Source organism: Grammomys surdaster, unplaced genomic scaffold (assembly GCF_004785775.1).
Source record: "Grammomys surdaster isolate TR1022 unplaced genomic scaffold, NIH_TR_1.0 201, whole genome shotgun sequence".
In the NCBI taxonomy this organism is placed as follows: Eukaryota; Metazoa; Chordata; class Mammalia; order Rodentia; family Muridae; genus Grammomys; species Grammomys surdaster.
This window is the reverse complement of record NW_021604646.1, coordinates 2,788,664-2,797,470: the sequence shown is the minus strand read 5'-3', so window position 1 is coordinate 2,797,470 and position 8,807 is coordinate 2,788,664. Positions and strand designations below refer to the sequence as shown.

At 37.0% G+C, this 8,807-nt stretch overlaps 1 pseudogene; it reads right to left on the bottom strand.

Annotated features, from left to right (window-relative positions):
- Window positions 1-6,083: 6,083 nt before the first annotated feature.
- Window positions 6,084-7,590, bottom strand: LOC114623734 (annotated as a pseudogene).
- Between the last annotated feature and the right edge of the window lie 1,217 nt (window positions 7,591-8,807).

The window sequence follows — 8,807 nt, the reverse complement described above, 5'->3', positions numbered from 1 at the left end:
GTATGTGAATGTCTGGACATGCTTTTCAGAGTGCATTTGCTGTGGTCAGAGGATAGCCAAGTGCATCCATTCTCAGTTTTTGCCTATTATCTTGCTTTTGCCTGGTCTGTGGTTTTACCTGGCCTATGCCAGGCTAGATGGCCTGACAGATTCTGGATAATCTTGCTTGTACGTTCCATCTTTATGCAGAAATTTTAGTATTAAACACATACTATACAATGTTTCCTTGGGTTCTGGGAACTAAATTAATATCATCATGCTTGGATGCCAAATCCTTTACCTACTGAGCAAATGCTTCAGCTTTCATTTTCCCCTTTGTATTCAGTCTGAGACACTAATGGAATGTTACTGTGAGTATTTATGTCAGATTTTCCGCATCAGATTAAGCTTCCTGTAAACACCATTACAAGATGCTCAGAAGTTTGTATCCTATGTGATTCCAAATCCCATCAAGTTAACAGTATTAACCGTCACATGTCCTAGGAGACTTTATGGATGGTTGTAAAGTATAAACCTGAGAATAATGAGCCATTTATATGCAATGCATCCCAGTTGATATGGACATTTCCTACAGGCTGGTGAATTAAGAGCTCCGATGATTTTGCACGTAGATTCTTATACTTGGCTATTCTGCAAATGTAAGTTATGATTTCCAGGTTTCTCAATCTTCAAATGTACTGCTAAGTCAATTTGGGGGAAAAAGTTAAATGACTCACATGGTATGGGTTAGAGTCGTCTTTTTCTCAATATCCTTAATCATAGCTTCATCATGGGAAAGACAGCAGGCAAGTCTTATTTAATGAATAGTCTACAGTCCACCTCAAAATTCCAAGTTCATTGAAAGGAACTAAAATGATACATTGCCACAGTGACAATAGACAGAGGAAATGAGATGATTAAATATAGATGATGTCTTGTATACAATTGTTGAGGGTGGAGAGTCAAATTTAAACAACAACATAGCTTTCAATTAATAATGCACCAGTATTACCTTATTAACAATGACAAGCACAGAATGATAATTAAATATTTCAATATTCAGTTAACAGGGTATAGGGTTGAGATAAATCTGTACTGTCTTTAGGATTTTTCTGTGAATCTGAAAACTTCTAAAAGTAAATTAAATCAGACATTTCAAAAATCATAATCCTACAGAGAGCAGAACTGAAAGCAAAATATTTATATCCATCCATCAAAATTTTGTTCAATCTATTCTTTAACCTATTTTATTTATCCAACTTGTAAAAACATACTGATAATCCAGAAATTACTGAAAGTATAATATATTAGAATTATAATGCTCAAAACACACACATAAGATAATTCCTTAAGAATTACAGTTCAGGCAAGAATTATGGTGTGAGTAAATAATTTCAGTAGCTCAGGTCATAAAAACAAGAGAATCTATGATTCCAAGCCAGCCTGTGGTAGATAAAAGGACTCTATTCAGAAAATGTATAAATAACAACAAAACAAGTATATCAAGAAAGGCTGCTTACAGCAACTCATATCACATCCTGTCTTTCTTGTCCTGGTAATTTTGCAGAAAATTATTCAGCACAATTAACAAAGCAAAATTTCTCCAGTATTATTCTAAATGCCAAACACAAAGCACTTTGATTATAGGCGGACAACTCAAAGATAGTTTTAGTTTCTGCTATTAATTATATTCTTCAGTCCAGTTGTAATTAAAAATGAAAAGTAATTCTACAGTGGCAATATAAAAAAATATGAGACTAGAATATAAGTCAAATGATTTGGTACTTAGTTAATTGCTTTTTGACTTTTGTAAGTTTAAGTTGTGAACACAAAATTATACTTTGCATTATGGCATTTGTCACATGTATGTGACTATGTACTGTGTCCCTTTTGATCCCACCAACCCAACTATTGCTGATTATTTTCCTACACAGAAGTTTCCTCCGTTATCTTTTCATGGCCTCTTTATGTCATTACTTCCCACACTTAAAACTGCTTTCCATCTCAATTTTCTTTGTATTATACTCTATCTAACTCTCTCTCTCTCTCTCTCTCTCTCTCTCTCTCTCTCCCTTTCTCTCTCTCTCTCATCTATCTCATTAACACACAGAATCATCCTGATTTAACATTCTGTATCATAAAATAATGATAATTTGAACACATCATTTAACAAATACTACTTTGTGCTTTTTTTATTGTTTTATTTTGTTGGGATTTTAATAGAATTAGCTGACTACTTCTTTCCTTTCTTCTCCACAAATCGTACCACATGCACCCTTTTTGCTCTCTTTGTCATAATGTGTATACATAATTTGTACTTCTCCATTTTACAAAAAAACAAATTCATCTCACATTTGGATTTATTTCACACCGTTTAAGAAATTTTCCTATATATTTGTTATGTAAATGTTTATAAAACAATCATGTCTAAAATAGAAAAAAAATTAAAAATATAAAAAAATCATATGTTGAATTAATTTGTTTATGGTAGTCAGAAGAGGGGTCCTATAATATCTTCTAAGCCTGCAACTATTTCTGATTTTCTGAGAACAGTCTCTATTGACTGAGCATGATTATACATAAAACAGTTAATGTGAAGATGGTGCAAAAAGTTAATAGCATTATAGTTCATACTAAAAAGAGTATAGAAAATTAATTTTAAAGGCTGTGGTAGTTTGAATAGGTTTAGTCACCTATTATAAACTATATGAGCCATCAACTGTGGTGACTTGAATGCTTGACCAATAGAAAACTGCACAGGTATGAGGTATTGCTTTGTTGGAGGAGGTATGGACTTTTTGGAGGAAGCATAAAACTCAAAGTTGGAAGGCTTTGACGTCTTCTACTCTCAAGCTTTGGACATCTTGGGACAGGCCCCTTCTGTCCTAACTAAAACATATACAATCTTAAAATCTGTCAGTGGATAGATTTAAAGATTACCTAAATTCTTAATTTAATGTTTGTGTTAAACGCATCATGCAGGTCTAGAGGTCCAAGCAGTATCTGCTGACTAGAATCACACGTAGAACATTTACAGTTATAGATTTGTCCGTTTTTATAAAATTTATTTATATGAAACCTATGCATTCATATTAATGCAAACGTATATTAGATACTCCCTAAAGATGATCTGAAAATTAGCTAAGTTATGGAAGGTTAAATGCAAATATGTAATCAGATAGTTTGATATAAAATCTTTTGCCTAAAAAATCATTAATGAGTTAGTGTTCTCTAATCACTGGAGTGACATTTTGTCTTTTTATAATTAACCCCCAAATAATTAAAGGTCATAACAAGACTATTTCACATATTGTGATTTGAAAAATCAAAGCTATATTTAATGATTTTTAGAGATATTTTCATGCTTCAGGTTAATTCCTTTTTAGAGTCTTAACTAGAAACTTTCATTCAGAATTTTAGTGTAGTGCTTTGATAGGCTTATGTCTGAACACTTAAGACTGTTACTAATAATTTACTTTTGAAAATGAATGAACAGTGCACTGGTTCATCAAATAATTATGTAAGGACTGTTTAATAGCATATTTCTATGGTAGAGTTGAGCTGTAAAACATTAAAAATGGCCACAAAACTGCTGCAATTCAAAACATACTTAAGCACCTAATATTCATATAAATTTAAAGAAGCTTATATACTCAATATTTTCTATACTAAAGGAAAATGTTGAGTGGACATTCTTGCAAACATGGTTTTCATCTCAAATAAAATAAGTATGAAAATGTTATAAATTAAAAATGAAACTCATTAGAAATCAGAATTTTATATTTTTTGGTCATAACCAGATTTAATACCCTATTGTACACTCAAAGAGGAAACAAACCTCTCATAGCAGTCTTTTGTAATATTATTTCTATATTCCATTGTCATGAAATGATTACTGTTAAACATTGTGACATTTTCCATTGTTTTTCTAACCGCAGCAGTCTACTACAGGCATTTCAGTGGTTCATTTCAAGACACATGAGGTCTAAATAAAGAGTTTCTTATGTGCTAAGTCAACCCTTCTTTTTATTTAAAAGATTGTTACTCTACATGTGCTGTTTTAGATAATCAATGATTCATAGTCTGAATCTACCTTTCTTTTAGAACAAAGTTAATTTACACTTTAACATATTTTGTTATCTACCTATAATTTAATCACTAAAAATATATTTGGTACCTACAAATAAACATATCCTTTTACTATCATACATTATAGGTTGATTTCTAACTGTTTTAGTAATTTTTAGGTTTTTTTTTGCCTTTTAAACCTATGTTTTATTTTTTTCCCATTTATACTTTGAGAAAAATCATATAATGCATTTTGGTTGTTTTCATTCATTGCTCACATTTCTATTTTTCTTTTTTTCTTTCTTTCTTTTTTTCTTTCTTTCTTTTTTCTTTCTCTCTTTCTCTTTCTTTCTTTCTTTCTTTCTTTCTTTTTATTTACACACACACACACACACACACACACACACTATAATCCAACCCTTGTCCAGCTCTGTTTTCCTCTCCCACTGTTCCTCATCCCATTCCTCCTCCCTCTTGCCTCAAAGAGTGTGTCCTCCACCTAGTATTCATATAAATGAGTCCTCCCTGTGGTCTCAAGTCTCTTGAGGGTTAGACACTTCTTCTCCCACTGAGTCCAGAAAAAGCAGTCCTCTGCTATATATGTACAGGGGCCCAGTGCATGTATGATGCCTAGTTGGTGGCTAAGCTTCTGGAAGTTCCCATGAGTTCCGGTTAGTTGAGATTGCTAGTCTGACTATGGGGTTGCCCTCGACTTCAGCTTCTTCAATCCTTCCCCTAATTCAGCCATATGGGTTCCTGACTTTAGTCCAATGGTTAGGTGTTAAGTATTTGCATCTCTATCAGTCAACTGCTGGTGGGAATTCTCAGTGACTGTTTCTGTAAAAATGTGAGACATCATCAAAAAACGTATATAGATTCATATATTTTGTTACATTTTATTTCTTTGGATAATTTCTTTTCCTAATTTTCTACTGTCATGACAAAACATGGTGCTAGGAGTTTAGAGTTTATGACAATAATGGCAGAGAAAACAGCAGAAGACAAGCAGGAATGGTGCTGGAACAGTGGTTAAGAGAGGCAATGAGAAGACTAAATTCAGAGCGAGGGGGGAGAGGGAGGGAGGGAGGGAGGGAGGGAGGGAGAGAGAGAGAGAGAGAGAGAGAGAGAGAGAGAGAGAGAGAGAAATATATATAGAGAGAGCTACCTGGGATGGTGTGGGCTTTTGAAACCTCAATGACCACACCATAGCAGCACACTTCTAACAAGGCCATACCTCATAATTTTTCGTAAAACAGTTCCACTAACTGAAGACTAATCATTGAAATGTATCAACCAATGGGGACTTTCTCAATTACTCCACCATATCTAGTCCCTGCCCTTCCGTAGGGTAGTAGTCACAGTATAATACAAAATGCATTTAGTCCAACTGTGAAAATCCACAATCTTTCAGAATCTCAATCAGTTTAAATACTCACGGTCTATTCTGAGACTAAAAGTAATCTGTGATTGTAACCTGTTTTAAAAATCACAAAGTAAATCGCATACTTTAATATGCAATGGCAATGACTATATATTTCTTTTTTTCGTGTGTGTGTGAAAAAGTCTTTATTTTAAGAAAAAAATTTAGTTAACAAAAAATTTAACAAGTTTCACTTAGCAAAATACACTCAAAAGGAAATCACAGTACAAAGAAGGCTTTAAGTCAAGGCCTCACCAATTCCTACAGTATTAGTATTGTGTCTCAATTCTCAAAACTACCTTTCAAAAAGCTTAAACTTAACCTAAAGATTTTAAATGAAAATATAAACTAGAATGGACATGAGAAATGCTTCTCTTTGCATCAGGGATCTAGCACCGTCAAGTTCTCCAGAAAAGTACATGTCCCCAGTCTGTTCACTGTGGTGTGCTTAAAGATCCACTCGACATACTTATAAACAACTTAACTCAGATAACATCACTCTCAAGTATACTACCAAAAACGTTAATTGAGAAAAGCAGAAGAAAATAGTTTTAGTTTACTCAATATTAAATGCTAGAAGAAAAGTTTGCATGAGAAACACTGAAGAGCTAATTTTTTAATCCAGATTTCACAAACTCATGGTGCAAAGTGGGTCCCCCAGCTTCCTCTAGTTATAAACTGCTCTTGACTGCTTATTGGCTGCCTGTGAAATTTTGATTGAAATAACTCAAATGTTCCTACAATACTAATCATATCCACCCATGGTGTTCTGACCACTGTAGCCGGGCCCGTAACAGCCACTCACTGACTGGCTCTCCAGGTCACTGTAAGTTGCCTGGGCAGCTGACACACCCATGCCCTGCATCACCTGGCTGCTATAAGCCCCATTGCTAGCTCCTGTTGTTGAATTCAGGAAGAGTTCTATGTATCTGTGCTGCATGTTGGCCCTGTCCTTGGACATAGCTGCCACTGCTTCTTCATGAGTAGCAAACTCAACATCTGCTTCTCCCGTCACTCTTCCATCAGGACCAATCTCAATATGAACTCTCACAGGGTTGAGTGGAGAGAGAAAGTTGTAAATGTCGTTCTCCGTTGCTTTGTAGGGCAGCCCTCTCATGTGGACGCAGTGGCCGGTGGTGCTCTGCACTGTGAACTCGCTGTCTCCATATCTGTGGTCATACATTCCTGAGAGACAATAGCTGAGGTCTCTCCCAAACAGGTCAGTTGTGAAGCCATAGCCATCACTGAGGCCACTGTATTCTTCATAGCCGCCATAGGCTGCACTATAGGCACCAGACCTCATCCTATCCAGGCCTGCCTGTTTCACAATGCCAATGTACCTCCGGGCTGTGCCAGGCCTGTCATAAGGACCAGGCCTCTGCACAGACATAAACTTCAGAGATGGATCTGAGTATGACCTAACTTCCTCCTGACTGCTCTTGAACACTTCAATATACCTGTGTCCTATTCTCTCCTTGTGCTTCCCTAAAGCTTTCTCGGCTAACTCTAGTGAGGCAAACTGAACGAAGGCATCCCCTGTAATCTTGCCTTCCGGGTCCACAGGTAGTGTGATCCCGTTTGGCACAATTTCCAACCCTGAGAAGAACTGAACGATTTCTTCCTTTGTGCATCCAAATGGGAGTCCCAGAAGCCTCACAAAGCCATCATTAGCACTGTCGGCACTGTTTGGACCACTGTGCTTCAACACTCAATCCATCTCAGTTCTGTGTGACTTGAAAACCTCAATATACCGGTGTCCCATGCTTTCTCTGTCTTTTTTCAGAGCCAATTTTACATCATCTTCTGACTCAAGTTCAACAAGAGCCTCACCACTCTGCCTGCCTTCTCTAGTATAAATGAAATGAACATCTGCGACCCCATCATGAAAGGTGCAGTCGGAGAGGAAGTTTTGTACGTCCTCAATTGAGCAGGACCAGGGTAGGCCACGAAGTTTGACCACATAGCCTTCACCTCCCTCAGGGCCCAGCATCATGGACACTTGACAAGGCTGATGTCACACAAGCTTGGGCAATTTTTTTGTAGCTTAAAGAACCACCACAGATGCCTTCTGTAGGAAACACTTAATGGAAGATAACAAGTTTTCTGGGGGGAAGGTAGAAGTGACTTCTATTTTCAATAATGAACACAGCTTACGAACTCAAACTCTACCCGACGCCTTAAAAACGCAGAGGGCTCCGGGGAAAGTCCAGGTGCATCTTCTTTTTGTTCTCAACCTTCAGGAAGACGAGGCACAGTCCTCCTTCCACAACGGAGCCGGAAGGATGCAAGACGGTGATGGGGCGGAGTCTTAGGCACCGGACATCCCGACTATATACTTCTGTTTCAAAAGGCATGAATCATGGAATAGGAATGAAATACTATTTTAAAGCCACAAAACCCATCAGGACTATCTCCAAATCCTTTAACTTCATGATTTGTGTCAAAGGGCTTAGATGATTCTGCCCTTCCACACTTGCCGACTGCAACACACTTCTCTCATTTGGGCTGGTTCTCCTTCCTGTGTGCACTTTTCCTTGGCAGGTATCCTACATACCCTGAACCTCCTGTATTTTGTAATCTTCACACTTGCAGGCCTCATTTGAACAGCTTCACATAAATGACTTTCCAGGGTCTCCATGAAGGGAAATCAGTGCTATAGCCTGGCCTCAGTATCTCCTCTTAATCACAGAAAATGAATTCACAACGCCTTACTTCTCTATCCTTCAAGACTATAAAGCTAGAATCATGTGTATTATGCTATCAAGTTTTGTTACCTGCTTGGAATGGAACATAGCTCCCTCCTTGCATTGTCACATTTGCATAAGCTTCGATTTATTATTGCTTTCAAGGACCCCTTAGGTCTTTTCTTTGCAGAAGTTTAAGGATTAGTATCACCCTGTTCATTCCATTCCCCCTTATCTTTTTCAGTATAAACCAGGGTCCTAACATTCATTTTTTGGGTGTCCCATTTCTCCCCACACTGTACATTTTACACGCCTTTTTGTCCTGCTTGCTCTTTTTCATTGTAAACCTGCATAAATGTGATCACTATTGGCACAAAACAGAATCAATATTGTGTAGTCTTGAAATCTCCTCTGCCAATGGTGTTAATCCCACACTCTCCAATTTCTGCATGGTTGTTAGGACAAGGGTAGAAAGTAACCTTATTCTTTGCCAAAATATCACAATAATTGTCTCTATCCCAGAAGCTAATAGTGGTCCCCTCTGTACCCATTGTAACTGGGCTACTACAGTTCACATTATGGTGAGCAATTTGGAGAACCAGCTGTGCTTCTTTGTCCTCCATTTCCTCCATTATGGTGTGCAGATACTGCAGCAT